Raw genomic sequence first — 17,756 nt, forward strand, 5'->3', positions numbered from 1 at the left:
TATTAATAGTAGTCACAACTAATGAATATGGTTTGGCTGCTTCTGATTTCATCATTTTTAAATCTTGTAGAGCTGAATGTAGAAATCCAGAGTCTCTAGAGCTCAGCCTTCATTATTTGAGCAGTAGGCCATTCATTGCAGTAGTTATTCAGTTCTAGACACAGCACTTCCCCATAAAGTAAAGTAAAAAAATGAGATGGGAAGAAAATACTCGATGTAGTGTCTGTTGTTTTGTTTGCTCAAATGGCAATTACAGTTCTGCACTGTGCAATTGGAAATGAGGTCTCCTACAGCCAGGTCCAATGCAAACACGCTGGAAGGTACAATCTTTTCCACACAATTCTCTAAAAATGAGATTGCCTGTAAAATTTGTACTTGGGCACTGAGATGATCAGTAGAGTTTAAGGAGGCGCAACATTGCCCAAGCCATCCATTCAAAGATCACTCAAAGTCGCAAGATTTATTTCAAATACTTATAGTTCTTCTCTATTTGCCATCTTGCCTGGGGGGTCAGATTTTTCAGCTTTAGATCTTTAACAAGGCTTATGAAAGACTACTTTATCAAGACAGATGAAGATTACGTGTAGTCATGTGGTTGCATGAGTTAGCCTTCAGACAGAAGAGCACATATTACACTATTTAACAACGTGGAGTAGCATTATTGTCCTTTTAAATTGCTTTTCAGCACCAGTGAAAGATGGTATTTGTAGTAATTCTTCCTAAGAAGAATGAATGGACCCTCTTGTTGCTGTAATCTCAAGGAATGAAAATGAGTTTTCTCTATAGCCATAGGGAGATCACATTTTGCAGGATGTGGGGATAAAACAGTTCTTGGAGCAGCATGCATGTGAGTGAATGAACGCTTCCTTAAGGAAACATCCAGGTTTCTTTGCAGGGCCACATGTGTATCAAAGCACCACTTGCAAAATACCAGCTGTGACTTAGGCACTCTCATGACTCTAAAAGATTAAAAGTAAATACTGCTGGGAACCATAAGGAAGTACAATTTGTATCCATCCTCTTTTTAATCTACTCTTGATGGCTCTTCCTCTGTGATCAGCAACATTCATGACAGTAAAAATGGGGTCTGAGTGAATTGGTTCCAAAATCTCCTTGGGCTTCCTGTAGCCTAAAAGCCACATATACCTAAACAGCAAAATACGAAACTTCTGTCAGCATTTCCTCTCCACTCAGCCTTGCAGAGGGAACTGGCAGGCAGCACATGTGGACCTCCCAGCAGGTCTACAACCAGTCATGCCAATGGCCACATACTCCAAAGCACCTGAGTTCAAGGTCAGGCCTTGGTGACATGGGAGCCTTACTTATGTAGGAAAGGCATATCCCGACTGCATCTATGCCTTGTTTCCATTCTCCAATATTCAGCTTAAACCAAATCAGAAGATACTAAATTAATTAGACTAATATACCCTATTTCTCCATATAGAAGTTAAAGTTGTGTGCATACATCACTATTTTATCATTGCCCAAAAGCTAAAACATATATTTGTACATCAGAAGGTGGCATGTGATGAATTTACATTGGCATTCATCTGAAATAACAGTGGAGACAGCAATTGAAGATAGAGCTTGGGATAAGCTTTTTTTTGTTAAACTATGATCTTTCCTATAAACTTTTAACTATGGTAGCCAGCCCAAGTTACACTGGCCTGATGGCTGTCTTAACCTGTCTTAAGATCCCCCTTGGGTTTGGAGTTGGGTGTGGGGTTTTGGGGTAGGGTTTTTTTTGAAGGGTAAGTTAAGAATCTAAATTGCTTTCATTCCTTATGAAGAAAGGAAAGCAACAGCAATTAGAAAAACTGCTAACAAGATAGAGAAGGCTACAGTTTTAAGGATGGGAAATCTTGAAATCAGGGTTATACCAGACATAACTTTCTTGAGGTCCCACCAGAGCCCCCAGCAAGGCAAGGAATTGGAATGCAAGATGTCCTGACCACTTTTCACAGTTTATTCATGCCTACAAAACATGTATGAGCGAGCAAAGAGAGAGAGGGCTAGTTGTTTAATTCTTGATCCTGTGTGGTTATTTAATAACCAATCTGTGGCTGTACCTGCAAGTGTTCAGATACACAGGGCTCAGTTCTTTCTCTCTGTTCTGTTGAACAGCAGAATTTGGGTCTAAGCCTGGAGATGTGTATGCTCCAAGACATACCCTAATCTTGGCCCATGCATTGCTGTGTAACATTAGATCACATAAGCAATCTGCAGTGATGTAGGGACCTTATGGGCTGAGGAGCCCATGTGGCATAATGTTCTCTGAAATAGTAAGCACCAGGCAGCCATGGTGTTTCTAATGCCAGCAGAAAGCAGCCTGTATCCCAGGTAAAGTTTTCAAAAGTGAAAAGTGAATTGTATAGGTCTGCAAATTGGACTGACAGTTCCAGCCCTAGGAATCATTTGGGTGATGTGTTTATTATTTTTATAGCCATTCAAATATTATTATTGAAGAAATTCTGGAATATCTTACTATTTTCTTCTCTTAATTCAGTCTCATTTTTCTAATATATCTTCAGTTCATGCACATTTTCCTCCTATCATAGTTTTCTTTGCTGTGTCTCTTCCTATCACTGTGTTTCTCCTTTAGCCCACCTCTCTTCCCTCTGCTCTTTATGCTCTCCTACCAGATCAGGTGTCTCATTAGTGTGCACTAACCTAGGTTTTTTGGTATGTACTGCATGCATATGGCCATGGCATAATATATGGCAATATATGTGAAACCACATGGTGTGATAAACCATGTGCAGAACCATGTATTTATTTTTTGCTGCATATGTGTTTATTATAATACCATGAGGTCTCAAGTTAAAAACTACTTTTACCCAGATGTGTTAAACTCACCTAGTTGTCCTTCTTCTAGCTCTGCCATTATTCAGTTTTTATTGATTCAGACAGACTGGAAAGTGCCTAGATCAGAAGGAAACATCATTAAATATTTTCACCAGGAGCCTGGTTGACATACTGCAGCAAGTACATAATCCCAATCTATGAAATGACACAAAAACATTGCTTTATCAAGCAGTGTTAGGCTTTAAGTATAATAGCTGCTTCTATGCCTTATATCTCTTTTCATTTCACCTTGTGATCTTTTTCAGGTGATCACCACATGGACCACATTCTTCTGAGGCAATTGTTTTATCTGCATTTTCCCAGGAAAAAGCCTATGCCGTGGCCCTTAAATAACTGAACAAGGATTGAGAAACCAAGAGGAAGATGATCAAGACAGTTGCATGAGTTTGACTCAAATCAGTGCATGTACTGTTTGTGGGTATTTTTCCTAAGTCATCAACAGCTCAAGCTAGTTCAGTCTATTTCCTGTGGTTAATTTAATTTCAGATTGTCAGTCTACTTTAGCTAAATCAGTACAACCAAGTCAGAGTAAAGAGTTTGAGTGAGTAGACACAAAGCTTGGCCAGATGTCCTCTTCTGTGGAGCATGAGGATCATTGTTGAGATTCTGAAGGTAAATAAATGCATAAAGAAGTAATATTTTCCCATTTAGGCCTTGAGGAGAGTTGCATTGATCAAAATGGAAAGAATGCCAGCAAAATCAACAATGGAGTAGGACAATTATGCAAGGACAGATCTCAGCCATTGGCTTTGGGAACAGTAAGCTATCTCAGAATAAGTTTCATCCTTTTCCACTCTCTTATCCTCCTTCCAGGAATAGGGGTGCAGCAACCCAAGCTTTCTGCTTGCTGACTTGCAGGAAAGCTGGTCTACAGAAGGCTTCTTATTTTGTTACCCTTTGTAAGACCTAACTTTCAGTCCAAATCAGAGTAAGTGTTTCAGTGGCTTTCAGGAGGCTTTCAGTGTTTTAGATCAGGCTCACAGATTCTTTACCATACAACAAAAGCATTTTCAGAATTCTTTAGAGTATTTTTCTCTTTTGTATTGATAGGGTTTTTTAGAGGGCAGATCCTGGGATCAGGGAGTCTCTTTCCAAGTGGCTGAAGAGCTGGACAGAAATCAGGGATGTGGGTAGTGAAAAGAAGACTGAAGAAGAAGAGAAACCTTTTGTGCACATATTATTCTTTTCATAGGGAGGAGAAAAAAGGGTAAGATACTTGAGGAGAAAAACTAAAGTATGTGTATGGATATAAATAGAAAATAAAGGAGGAAGCTTGGCAAGAAAATAAGAGAGCAAGACTACTGAAAAGACATCCACACAGGAAATAGTTGCCCAAGATAAGAGATAGATTGCAGCTCATGTATGAGTAAATACAGAAATCACAAATTTCAACAAACTGGTGCATAGTGAGAGTAGTTTTTCATTTGTGGAGTAGCTACATTAGCTTTACTCGACTTCTCAGTTTATTTTCTCTTCAACTGCTAAGAAATTTGTGTCATTCCAGCTGTACCTTAACCAAGAGATCTGATTTAAAACCCAAAATGGCCATAATGAAGAGAGGAGAGAGAATAATGTGTGTATGCGTGTGTTTGACTGTGTCCCTTGATTGTGTCTTGTGGTTTTATTACAGGGAGCTAAAGCATGATCCAGTAGATGAGACAGATCAAGAAGAGCTTAAGGCTTTTCTGGATAATTTAAGTCTTTCTTAAAAGGTGGCCACTTCCTGTGTAGAAACCTTCAGAACTTCCGCTCCATGGGTGAATGTTAATACCCAGGACTATTTAGTTTTGCCTCTGTTAGTTCCTTTAAACCTTGGTAATTTAATGCAAAACCAGTACATTTGGCTATTCAGTAGAGTTATCTGCCACCTGTTGTGGACATTTCCTGGCAGATCCAAGCTCAAACAGAAATACCTGGGTTGTGATGCTGTGCTGGCCAACCAGTGCACCAAGGCTACAAGACAGAAACAAACTATCTGCCTTTTTCTTTTATTTTTTCTTTTCTGTTCATTGCAGTTCCTTCTTGCTTGAGGTGTGTGTGGGGACACCTGACAAGAAGCACTCTGAAAGCTGCTGGTGTTCTGAAGATGGTGTTTATGGGTTCTCACTGTTGCTATTAGCATCCAGCTGGGGCAAGTGGCCCAGACCTGACCGTACTTGTTTTCTGAAGGTGTTTTCATTTGTGGGGATCATTAGTGCAACTTCACATTCATTGAGCTTCTCAAACACTGAAAACTTGGACTAGTTTTGTAGCTATTTACATTAACAGTGTATTTCAGTGATTTCCTTCTCATGACTTCAGGGAGTGTGACAAATCCTTGGTAAGTCACCCTAGCAATGCTTTTCTACAAATGTTTGGGTGCTCTTGAAAATCTGAGTCATGTCCTTTGTTTCCAAGTTTCACTGGTGAACTCCCTCTTAGTATTTGGCACCTCCCCACTCCAGCAGTACCCATGCCTACCTACACACCACAGAACATTTGTCATACTGTCCCAAGTGAACTCTCTCTGCAAATGTTACAGCATTCTAAGCAGTTAAGGTCCATTTTTGAGCAAAACTCTAACTAAATACTGAGCTTGCTTCCCCTTGGTGTTTTGGGGGTTTGTTAATATTTTTTTTTAGTGATTACATTCATATAAGCCAACTAATGTAAATTTTGAATCAAGATGCTGTAAATTCACCTGTAAGTTTTCCTGTAAAATTGTTGCAGTTAATCATGAGTGATTACTGCAAGTAATTACAAGTTAGCAAGTTTACATAATCAAGATTTTCTCATAGGCAACAGAACAGGACAAAACGACAAACTTATCAAACATACTTCATTAGTCTAAAACTGTGCTATTACTTCTGATAATTAGGTTTGGGTCTTTTGATGTTTACGTTATGAATTTTTGGCAGATTTGTTATTGACAATTGACCATACCTGTAACAAAACATGTAGCAATATAAATCATTAGATGCAGCTAAGCCTCCTGGCATACAAATAAATAGCAGGAAAATTGTACTCTATGTATGAATAAGTTTGGGGTTTGTTTTGCTTTGTCGTTTTAACACTCCTGTATCATGACCATTTTATCCCCACAGTTGATAAAGCATACTCATCAACCCAGGTAAGTGTGAGCCTCACCATCCTGTATAGGTGAAACCTGCAAAGAAAGGCTGTTCCAATTTTGTCAAAAAAGCAGTTTCTTTAGCTGAAAGTAAAGAATAATAATAATAATAATTGTTATACCAATTACCAATAATAATAGGAATTGCTTTATAAACTAGGGTGGAGAAGAAAAGTCCAATGATGGCTTATTTCTCTTAACATTGGTAATTGCAATGCCTGTTCCTCTTCTGCAGGCATAGCTATCAAACATACTGATCAACTAAGTGTTGGCTTACTCTAAAGTGGGGCATCTTTCATCCTTAAATTTTTGCCTTGCAAGAAAACAGAAAGGTAACTTAAAGTTCATAGTATAGAATTTAAACACATGCATGGGAGTATAATTGTTTTAGACCAATAGCAGGATGGTCAAGCCTGCATTTTGTTTGTTTGCTCAGTATTTATATCAGCTTGGCTGTCTCTTTATTGTCTCTGAGGACTGCAGATACACTTTATCTTAAACATGCTGGTAGAGTGATTCATCTGATTACACCTCTGTTGAATTCCAGTTTATGGTGTTTGAGGTTAAGAAATTTTTTCCCAGTCAAAGGTATGGGTTGATTGTTTTACGGTTTTTTCCTCCTGTTGTTTAGGAAAAACTAGTTTTGCTCAGTCTAATCAGCTCAACAGCCAAACATTGGATTGCCAACATTCTCAATACAGCTGAGCCCTAAAAACTTGCTTAAAAAATATGGTGAAACCAGCTGTACCAGTGGTCATACTAGATACAGTTTTGCAAATCTCCACATGTGATTTTCTCACTGTAGTTTTAATAATGCTTTTTTTCCTTTAAATATCTTCTATTCCCATGGCAAATGTTTTTGGAAATGCATATTTTTAAATCAAATTTTAAACTAATAAGAGGCTTTTCCTCTTCAAACTTGCCACTGCAGTATCTGCAGACAATTATTAATTACCTCTTCTTCAGACTTGTATTTGTCTGTCTTTCCAAAGGCACAGTTCTGATGCTTCCCATACCAGAGGCAGGAAGAGAGAACAGTCAATTCCCATCACAGGTGACTTTGAAAATCAACATTTCTGTTTTAATTCCAAACTGCATTGAAACATAATTGCTAAGCTCTCCACAGAGCAGCAATCTGAAAAATGTTGGCTTGCTGATTTCAACAAATTAGGACTGGGGAAGATTAAGAAAATGGAGTCTTCAATTTCAAAAGTCTCTGGATTTGCCATAGAAGCTGGGGCTTGTTTGTTCCTTCCCTTTCAGCCCATGCAGTGGGATGTAAGGAAAGGGAGGGGACCATTGAGATTCTTTGATTTCTAGGCTGTTGGGGGCAAGGAATCTGAAAATCCTGGACACTCCTTCCCTAGAGGACTGCCAGGATCTGTTGGGCTCCTAATATTCCTGACTTTGAAAAATCTGCTAAAGAGGCCGACTGCAGGCGAAGACATTGGAAGTCTGTGTGTTGAAGTTACAAGAATCTTAAGGAATCAATCAGCAGGAATTCAAGCAGGATCCCAAAGGAGAAGTATCCCTTGACTTTGATTTAAAATGTATTAGTTAAAAGTTAACTAGCAACTACAACAGTAGGTGAAGGAAAGCAAGCAGTCTGCATAACAGGAGCTGAACATCCCAAGTTGTAGAGTCAGATGCAGCTAATACGAGTTTTCTCATGGAATTTCTGCGTCTTAGTGTCTCACAGTGACATAACATGTCTACCAGCTTAAAACTAAACTGATCCCCTTTCTTAGTTTTTCAGCTGCAGCTTGTCCTGATCTTCTTATTCCTAAGCTCTGAAATGCTTTCAGAGTCAGCTGACAGTTGTCCACAGAGCACACTGATCAAGCAGCTGAAGACTGATCTAAATCATGATGTGTCTGAATTGAACTGCAGTGTTGGCCCAAGCCCTCTTTTTCCAGACACTTTGGACATAGATAGAAGTTACTGTCAAAAAGCAGGTAATGTCTATTGAAAAAAATTAACTAAAACTGCACAGTTTGAAAAAAAACAAACCAACCTCTTTTCTACAATTTTGGGGTTTCTTAAGTCACCTGTTTTCTTTCTTGTCATATAGTCTTGTCTTCTTCCTCTGTCTTTGCCTACTGGTCTTGAAGACCTGAAAAATCAAGATGTATGTCATCATTTATGTGGGAGCAGTTTGCTGTCTTGGTTCAATACATGACTGAGCAAGTGTTTTGAAGAGGCCAAACAAATCACCTTTTTTTGTTTGTAAAAAGCAAAAAAGTTTCCACTTAGAATGGCAGATGACATCATTCATTTGCATTCACTTTGCAGAAGCTTCTTAACACTGAAAGAAGAAAAAACACGTTTTGATTTGTCTTAAGATAATCTAAAATAATCAGGCAGTTCTAGTGAGAAGTTATAGTTAATTTGGTGTATTTTAGTAACCATCCACTTTGCAGGCATTTTAGATGGAAAAAAAACCTGTTCAGAAAGCAGGCTGTGTTACCTACCATGCTAAAACACTGTTCACAAGCAGTGGATAAACACCGGATAAACAGAAGAACAGCCAGGTGGAGTAGAAAACTGGAAACAGGAAAGAGTAAAGGCAAAAAGGCTCAGCCTGGACAAGGTAAAGTCTTATGAGTTCTTTTCTTTCTGAAAATAAGTCTTTAATCCTTGCTTTGACTTCTGCAAAGACCACCTCTGCTTCTATCAATATATGAAAGGCATGTAACTTGTGCAACTGTTAGCATCCTGTGCTACTTGGTTCTTCTGCCAAAGGTCACAGGACCCTTCTCTCCAATGAAGTCGACCTTTTGACTTGCAGCATCAGTGATTCAAATTCTGCTCTCAAATTTCTCTGTCATTATCTCTGTTATGCTCTATTGTAAATCACTGATTGTGATTTCTTGCCAGCAACAATGGCACAACAGTAGTGGGGTAATTGGCATGTTTATGGTCATGACCCTTCAATATGATGAGAGTTACAAGACCATATCTCCTTGTGGGATGTGGATTTTACTGCTGACTTTGGATCAAATTTTCTGTCACCTAAAGGTAGATGTTCACTTTATAAAGCATTTTGTGATTTATCAATTCAGCTCTAAGTATATATTTAAGCAATCTTACTGGTAGCACTCCACCAAGGTTGTCTTTGTTTGTTTGTAGGGGTACACAGCTAACTCCTGACAGCTCCTACCAAGCATGGTAATAGGAAATCCTTAATAGATCTGTTTATTCAGATGTAATTAATTTAAAATAACTATTACATATGTATATTAGAGTTGATTTAAATAGAGACTTCTGACCATCCCAAATTGGTCGAGCTCATGAGACAACTACATAAACTGGCAAAGTGAAACTCTTTGTCACAGGTAATTTAATTCTGTAATTATCTTTTTCCTATATGCCTTCAGGGCAAGAATCTGCTCTGGTTCAGAGCAGATTCATAAGAAAGTTAAAAATAAACTGAGCTTCCCAATTACTAAAATAGAAAAAAAGAAAAAAAACAAAATTTAACAATTCCAAAAATAATCTTCAGAAGAAAAAAAAAGTGCTTTTTAAAATAGGCAGTGAGGTGGATTCTGCTTTTAGCTGTGAATAATGGAGGGGCAGTGCCTGGTTTTCTTCTATTGCAATGACAGCTGGGTTTCACTTGTACTTGCTGGAGATAAGACATTTCCACATGGTCATATGAAGTTCAGCAACCGGCTCAAAAGCACAAGTAATGATGCAAACATCCACTGTGCCAGGGAGAGATATAACTGAAAGCTGCTTAATTCTGGTTGTATTTCTGTAAGAGAAGGTGTGAATTTGCAGCCTTTTATCAGTTGGTTACTAGGAGCACTGTCCAGTTACAAAAAGCTATTTTTTGGTGTATATTTGTAAGTATTCTGACTTAGCCCTTCCCTGCTTTTAAGGGAAGAAGGAGAAAGGTGAAATGCATTTGTCTTCAAATGATGCCAATTTTATTGGATGAACCTCACCCTATGAGCCATGGCCATGCAACTTTGCACAGTGAGTTTGTTGTTCAAAAATGTCCATAAAACATTTCCACCATACACCACCATTACACCACCAATTTATGTTGTGCCAAGCATCTCTTCAAGTGCTTTACAACGAGCTTGAGGGTTGTAGGAAAAGGCCAAAGAGCCAAAGGATAATGTGACACAGACAGAGGGGCAGAAAGCCTGGCAAGGGTACCAGCAAGTCTGCAGGTTTCTTCTGTGGCAAGGAACTTATTAAATTCACAGTCAGTTTGTATTCCTTTGTTCTCCTGCCAGCATTGTTCAGCTTCTCTCACAAGACAACCCAGTAACCCTTCTCTGCATCTTCTCCTGCACTGCTTCCTTCTAGAGTGTGAGAGCACAAATCATACCCTGTGTTCTGGGGGAAGCACCACAGAGAGTTTAGTACACTTGCATTACTGCTTCCTTGCCTCTACCAGAGAAATACCATCTAAGGCATGTTCTCCTTTTCTGTGAGTGGTTGAAGATTTATTTCTTGTTTACTTCTATCACTTTTTCCATGTTCTGGCTCATTTGACTTTTGACAAAACTGGCCTTAATCCTATGTGTCTCTACTCAAAGGCTATCTTTGTTGACCAGGATTGTTTACTATTTCTGACTCCTAAGAACCTCTCTGAAGTGTTTTTTTTTCCCATTTATTCAGGTCAAAAGTGTTTCTCAATAAGATTTTTTTTTCCTTGCCAGGAATATATACATTTGGATAGCGTTTGTATCTTTGATCTAGATCTATTCCAATCTCCCTCCACAGTCAAGTCTTCCAGCTCTTTAGTGCAGGTGAATTTGCTAGTGAGTTTCCTTATTTGACTGTCTGCCCTTTGCCTATGTTTGTTATTCTGTCCGTGGATATGGAAACAATTGCTGAGCACTTAGCCCAATGCAGTTTTCTATGGCCAGGTCTTTTTTAGTGTCTTCATTACTTACTAATTTGAGATTGTCTCTTTTTGTCTCAGTGACTACTGAGAAGGAATCTGTCAGTTATCACACACATGGCTAGCTGGGCCCAATTTTATTATTAGAAGCATTTGTTTCCCAAATAGTATCTGGGAAGTTAAAATTGGCCATGGCACAATTCCCAGTAGTGTTTCCATAATAACATTTCAGTGACAGACCTTTTCTTACACCATTGTATTTTAGCTGCAGACAAAAAAGGCCAGGTTTCAGTGATGCGTCCAAATCAAAAATAACCACCCCTCAAAAAACAGAGGCTGTGAGCAGGTGGCTTGGGCTGCTGGAAGTGGAGCTTCCTGTTTCTATACAATGGGGAATTTTATGATGAATTAAATGATGGTGAGTTAACTGACAGATGGCTTTAAATAAATTGCAAAGATCAGTTGATGCTTTCCACTTGCATAGATGAAATGGCTAAACATTGAAATAGAAGGAGTATTGTACTAAGATTGCGCATGGCTTGGATTTTGGCTTATTGATCATTTCCACATGGGCCATGTCTAGCTTCCATTTGGAACAGGAGCAGAGCAGTAAAAAAGTCTGATTCATGAGCTATTGTTCTCCTGAGTTACAAAGACTAAGCCAGCCTTTTCTGCCATAGGATTGCTCTGTTCAGCTTGGAGTACCACAATGGAAGGATTCACTCTCTTGTGCCACCAGCCCAGTTTTGTGTGCATTCCTACTGATTCTTCCAACCTCTGGCAAGTGACCATTTGCTCACTAGCCATGGGCATTAACATTATGGCAGTAATTGTAAGTGGGTAAGTCAGTCATGGAAATAAATGCATTTAAAATTTTCTCACATTTTGCCTACATCCAAGACTCTGAGTGCAACTTGAAGTTTTAAAAGTAAGAAACATGCAAAGCACTCGTCTTCTCAGCATGTGTCTGTGTCTCATTGAAATTAGCATGCTGTTCACACATGACAAGGCTTCTAGCAGTTTGTTATAACATTTCTGGCTCACAGAGGCTCACCTAACTTCTCACTCTCCTTCTCCCTGGAATCTAATCATAGCTATTTGTATCGCTTTTACAGCCCTGTTTTGTGTACTGACTTGCTACATCACATTTTCAAGTAAAGACCAGCCTGAAGAGTACTTGCCAGAAAAACTCTGCACCTGTTCTCAGATCTTTGGCAGCAAACCAGTAAAGAAATCCAGGCCAGTTAACACTGGCCAAAGAAGTGGGCTGAAAGTTTGAAGTGGAAGGGTTTTATATCTGAGAACTCCAGTAGCTGCCTGAGCACTTGTAATAATGACTTGGCTGTACAGGTGAAGCCAGCAGGACGCAGGACAAAAATATGGGCGTCAGAAGGCCAGAATCAGAGGCTGTGCTATGGGGAGCCAGTGGGAAAAACAGGGAAGTCTTTTTTATAAAATGCACAGAGAAAGAAACTGGGCATTAAGCTGTGCTTTAAATGGCAAAGGCATCTTACATGCAGGCCTCTCCTTGGAAAGGAGACACGGAGAGTGGCATGGTAGTGTAGGACTGACAGAGCTATCATAAGAGGGCGAGGATTGCATCTTCCAGAAATAGCTTATATCAGTTGTCTGAGCACACAGGCCAAGTGGGTAGGACCCAGAGCCACAGGATCAAGGATTTCTTGTTCTCTCTGAGCTCAGTGTCCTCCTGCATTTGGCACTGGGGCTGTGACCTAGCAGCAGACTGCAAGTAAGAGTCTCCCACCACCCTGCCACCCCCCTCAACTGGTTATCTCTCCCATGCACCCCTCCACCTCTCTCCTTTTCCCAGATTTCCCTTGTGCCAGATGCCACAGCTGACATCCTCTGGGAACAGCAGTCTACTGCATGCCTGCAAGCTACAGGGAGGAGACTGCCGTGTCCCAGGTAGATGGGTAGGAGAACTGGATCTTGAGAGGTTTGTCTCCTGCCCAGGGCAGGAAGCAGCAACTCTTGCCTGCTTTGCTGCTTTTGGTGCCATGAAGCTTGTTTGGGTTACCCATGGACACACATAGGTGGAGTCACTCAGTATACTGAAATCCATTGGGAGGGTGAAGGGACAAGTGGGGAATTTGAATTCCATATGACACTAATTAAATGGAAAGAAGAGAACAATTGGTGGGGTGAAACCTGAGGTTTAATGTTGTTCTTGACCTGGTGAAAACCCCAAGTTGCTCAGGACACATTTCCTGTAATTTTTCAAACACTTTCCCCTTTTTCTTTCCACTGTTTTGTTTGCAATGCTCTTCAAGTGTGTGTGCTTTGACCTATTTGTTGTTCTGCATATGCCTAATGAAGCACAAAAATGCCTAGTGCCTATCAGATAATGTATTTCTTTATGGGTTTGTAGATGCTCACATATAAACACATGCATTAAAGGCTTCACTTTTGTTGGAAAATAGCACTTCCTAATGTGCTCACCACCCCAGATTGCATTTTACTGGAGTAAAAATAAAGGGAGGCTGTCTCAGCCTACCTGGGTTATTTCCATGACATTTCCTGCCATCATGTTTTGTTTACTGGTGTCCTGTCTCCCAGATTGAGTAGAGGAGCACTGCACAGCCTGGGGCAGGAGAAAGCACTGCAATTCCCAGAAAAGGCAGGCCCTGGGGACTGAGAAAGCAGCCACAGCCTAATATAGTTCTTTGGTTGACCAGGTCTTGAAAAAATGACCTCAAACCAGGTGAGGGTTGCACACTGTGAGCTCATGACAAACACTGTGGGTTCTGATGAGATGTGCTACAACCACTAACAAGATTTTTTTTAAAGCTTGTGGGGCAGGCTTCAGCAAGTTGTCTCCTGGCAAAGAGTCTCTGGAAGAAATATCATGCAACCACAAATTGATGACTAAAGCTATGTAAGGACTGGTGCTTATTACAACTGGAACAGTAAGTACAGTGAAGAGCACCTGGGGGCAGCCCCGAGCACCTAGGCAAGGGAACTGAGAGAACCTGTGCAAAACAGTTGTGCTGAGACAGGTTTTGGAGCTCAATAGCAGAGATTTGAGCATGTGTGGGACTCAGGGCAGTTCTCATGGTGTGACATAAAGATTAGGATCAGACTGTGATGTAGGCAGTAAAGCTAGCAGATGGGTGGAGAAGGGATCCCAGAATCACAGAATATTCTGAGTTGGAAGGGACCCACATGTTGTGACAGTCTGTATTTCTATAAATGCATTCATCTCCCAAAGTAATTATGAAGGGTGACAGTTCTGTTGCATTTTAGTTCTAAGACCAGAAATGTATGATAGATATGATGCATTGCCTACACACAGCTTGATTAGTCATCTTACTTATTGGATTGATGGGGAAATCACTTTTATGATGCTGCAACTTTCCATCCTCTTTATTCCTTCTTCTCTCCAGTTTTGATTTTCTCATGTTCAACAGTTTTCCCTTCTGTTTCTTTTAATTCTCCTCTTTATTTTTCTCTGATTTTGCAAGCTGAGATAGAGACAACAACATTTTCTTAGTTTAGTAATAGCTCAGGAGGTACATAGTTTCTTCTGGAACTAAAATATGACTACATTTTATTCAGATTTATTTTAGTTATTGCTTTACATTTAAAGGTTTATGGGGTTTTATGTTTGGTTTGGGGAGAGGTTTGTGTCTCAGGAGTGTTGATTTTCAACTGAAAGAGCAAATCTGTTGACTTTTTGGTCACATGCATTGTATTTGCTTGCAGGAGCATTCATTTGACTTCCTGCTAGTCAACTATTTCAAAAACATTTTGAAAGATTCTTATTGTTACCAAATAATTTGTTTCAAACAGACTATATCCTAATGATTCCTTGTACTTTGTGCTCAAAAATTCACTGGGTTTCAGATTAGTTACTAACTTCTAGCTTGTACAGATTATTTGAAAAACAACTAGGAACTAAACTTCTTTTTGTACTATATTAATTATTCAAATTTCCATTTGAATCCTTGAATTTAGCTCAACATATTTAGAGGACAACAAATGCCAGCTTTCATTCTGTTGCTGGTGTGGGGCAGCTACAATTGCCAGAAGAAACCAAAGTGAAATTACATTAATGCAAGTTAGATTATTACATTACTTGACCACTATAATGCATTACTCCAGATAAAGGTGTATTCAGCTACCTTAGATGCAATTCTTTGTATTTCTTACACATACTGCCTCGAATGGAAGGCAATAAACCGTGAGTGAACTTTATCTCCTATGGGCTTTGGGCTGCAATTGTGAACACCCAGCTCTTCCTGGAGTTAGATGCCTCATGCAAGACTCTGAGGAAACTGACAAACACTTAACTTGCAGTCAGCTGTAAAATCAAATGACTTCTAAGTCACCACATGGTACCACCACAGGAATGAACATTGCATGTGTCTAGCTGGCATCAGAGGTGCACCAGTAACTTGAGCTGGCCTCTGAGCCATGGCTCAGTCTTGCCCACAGCACTTTTTATTCTTCCTTCTGTGCCCTTCAGCCTGCTCAGAGATCCCTGCTGGACTGGTACCAATACCCACCTTAGCCAGAGTGAAATAAGCTCATGCACATGAACTCATGCACAAAAGATGCAGCTGCAGCACACACATCCGGTCTGGAACAGAGACAGGAATAGCATCCATTTCCTCAAGGTTTCCTACACTCTTCCGTGGTGAATAGTCCCAACATCTCGTTCTGCAAAAATCTGGCACATCCTGAAAGTCCATCCTGTATCCTAAACAAAGACATGGCCTTGCAAAATAAAGCAAAGCCAGAACAAAATAATACTAATACTACATAATTTAAGAATGTCCTGAAACAAATGAGGACTAACATAAAGTCACAAAATCAGTCTTCTAATATATCCTAATTCTGACTCCTTTGTTGTGCAACCTTAATGATTTTTTTTTTTTTATTTGGTCGTGTGCCTACGATACCTAGGCAAATTGAAGGGTAAGGACTGAAGAGCTGACAGCAAATGGGAAAAAGATACAGCAGAGTTAAATAGAGTAACATTAGAAGGTACATAATTTATCTATATACTTGGAAGAAGCTTGGTTTTGTAAAGGGCAGGATGTGAAGGGTGAAGACCTGAGGAACCTCTTGGGAGAAGGGGAAAAGTACTAAGGTATTTTCAGCTCAAGGGAAGACAAATTACAGAGGACTGAACTTTGGTTCCCAGCCCAGAACACACTGAAAGTCATCTCAGCAGGCTAAAGACTGGAATAGTCCCTGAAGAACTGACAAAATTTCCCAGCTTTCAATCTGTTATTTTTATTATGTGTACACATAGGCTGCAGAAAACTGCTGCTGAGAACAGAATCCATCTCTGGTCATTCCTAGTGACAACCATCAAAAAATAGGAGCTGCTTTTCCAATCAAGGAAGCATCTTGGTCTAATACAATGCTAAAAACTCTGTGAGGTCACTGAAATATCATATAGGAAATTTTCAGATTGGAAGCGGTCAGGGCCATAGAGATAGAAACAGGAGAAGGCAATTAAATTATTAACAACCCCTCAGATTTCTTCTAGCACGATTCACTCCTCTGGGCAAAATACAGCATTGATGCAGCACAGGATTCCAAACAAACTCATTTTTTCATCCTCTTTATCAGGGACAGATTTTTTTAATAACTTTCTTTTGAAATGGCATGGTCCAGTGGCAAACGGTTGGGCGCTGAGGTACGGAGAGGTTTTCCAAGAGCCCAGTGACTCCTGCCTGCCTTGGGTGCTGCTTCCTTTTGCTCCTGGCAGCAGCTCCTCAGGGGGTAGCTCTTCCTCGGATGGCTTTCCTTGGGGTTTCACGGCAGGGGGCAAAGGTACTTGGGGAGGGAGAATCCTGCCCCTACAGGATCCCAACCCCGCTCGACACACACACGGTGACGATTAGTTTCTTATTTTAGATGGTTATTCCTGGAGGCTGGGAGTGGTTCGCTGCCCCCCGCTTTGCGGGTCTCCCCCCGTCTCGGGCTGCCGGGGCCGGGGAGAGGCTCCTGCCGCCGGCCTGAGGAGGGGGAGGAGGAGGAGGAAGAACAGCGTCTGCGGCTTCGCAGGGAAGTCGGTCAGAAAAGACAGACTCGTTACTGAGAGGAAGACGCAGCACCGCTTTATCTCTCTTCACGTGTCTTCTCCCCCTGGTGAGCTTTGGTATAAATGGAGGAGGAATTTCAGCAAGCTTGAGCTGAACAACACTGCGGTCTAAATAGACAACGTGCTTCCTTCCTACGTTTTCTCTTGCAGATGGGGCTGAGCTGAACAAGCTCTCCTCTTGAATCCTGTCATAAGCACCACCATGCGGGAACCGGGCTGGACTTGCCAGAGGCTGCAGCAGCAGTCTGGGCGACCCTGAGCAGAAGCGACGAGTTCTGCCCTCTTCTCTGGGATGATTTAAAGATAAAATAAGCTGCTCTCTTAACAACCGGTAAGTGAACACCCCTGCTTTTCCAAGTATAGCTCGGTAAATCCTCTTGCACGGGCTGAGTGGATCTTGTGGCTGGTGACTGAACCCCTAGGACTGGTGCGCTGGAAGTGCTGGTTCCCGAGTTTGCCGGTGGGACATGGGATGGTTGTCGGGATACGTTCCACGGTTGGACACGAGGGAGCTTGGGGGCCTTTTCCAACCTTAACCGTTCCACGATCTTGCGTCATTTCAGACGGGAAAGCTTCTAGCTTTAATCTCATGTAGGCTTTGTATGCGTGCTTCCAGATTTAAAATTTCCTTCAGGTGAATGCTGATGGCAGCAGCTGCCAGCAACACTGTTATTCAGTGTAAATTACCTCGTAGTTAAAGTGGCTGTTTCAATGCATCAGCGTGTTGCTCGGTCAAAGCACTCAAGGAATTAAACTGAATTTCCAGAGGTATGGAGCCTGCCTCTACAAGCCTCCTTTGAAGAGAAGACAGTTTTAATCGGTTTTGAGAGCTGGTGAGATGAGACTGC

The 17,756-nt window shown here is 40.7% G+C and overlaps 1 protein-coding gene across 10 annotated transcripts in view; it reads left to right on the forward strand.

Moving 5' to 3' along the window:
• Positions 1–17,756, forward strand: part of ST3GAL6 (ST3 beta-galactoside alpha-2,3-sialyltransferase 6) — a 101,975-nt gene that overhangs the window by 27,733 nt on the left and 56,486 nt on the right. The window contains exons 2-16 of one of the 10 annotated variants that reach the window (XM_086883014.1): positions 3,111–3,477; positions 3,916–4,072; positions 4,881–4,983; positions 5,144–5,185; positions 5,949–5,974; positions 6,967–7,028; positions 7,295–7,929; positions 8,395–8,564; positions 9,856–9,952; positions 11,513–11,672; positions 12,664–12,758; positions 13,410–13,554; positions 13,641–13,759; positions 16,722–16,955; positions 17,059–17,239. The gene's annotated coding sequence lies outside the window, so the exon portion shown is untranslated. Of the gene's footprint in view, positions 1–3,110; positions 3,478–3,915; positions 7,029–7,294; positions 7,930–8,394; positions 8,565–9,855; positions 9,953–10,291; positions 10,416–10,647; positions 10,738–11,097; positions 11,251–11,512; positions 11,673–12,663; positions 12,759–13,409; positions 13,555–13,640; positions 13,760–16,721; positions 16,956–16,996; positions 17,240–17,618; positions 17,677–17,756 lie in introns of those variants that run through there. The other 9 variants (XM_086883019.1, XM_086883018.1, XM_086883012.1 and 6 more) reach the window with 9 other exon arrangements.

This window comes from Cyanistes caeruleus, chromosome 3 (assembly GCF_971803275.1).
Source record: "Cyanistes caeruleus chromosome 3, bCyaCae1.hap1.1, whole genome shotgun sequence".
In the NCBI taxonomy this organism is placed as follows: Eukaryota; Metazoa; Chordata; class Aves; order Passeriformes; family Paridae; genus Cyanistes; species Cyanistes caeruleus.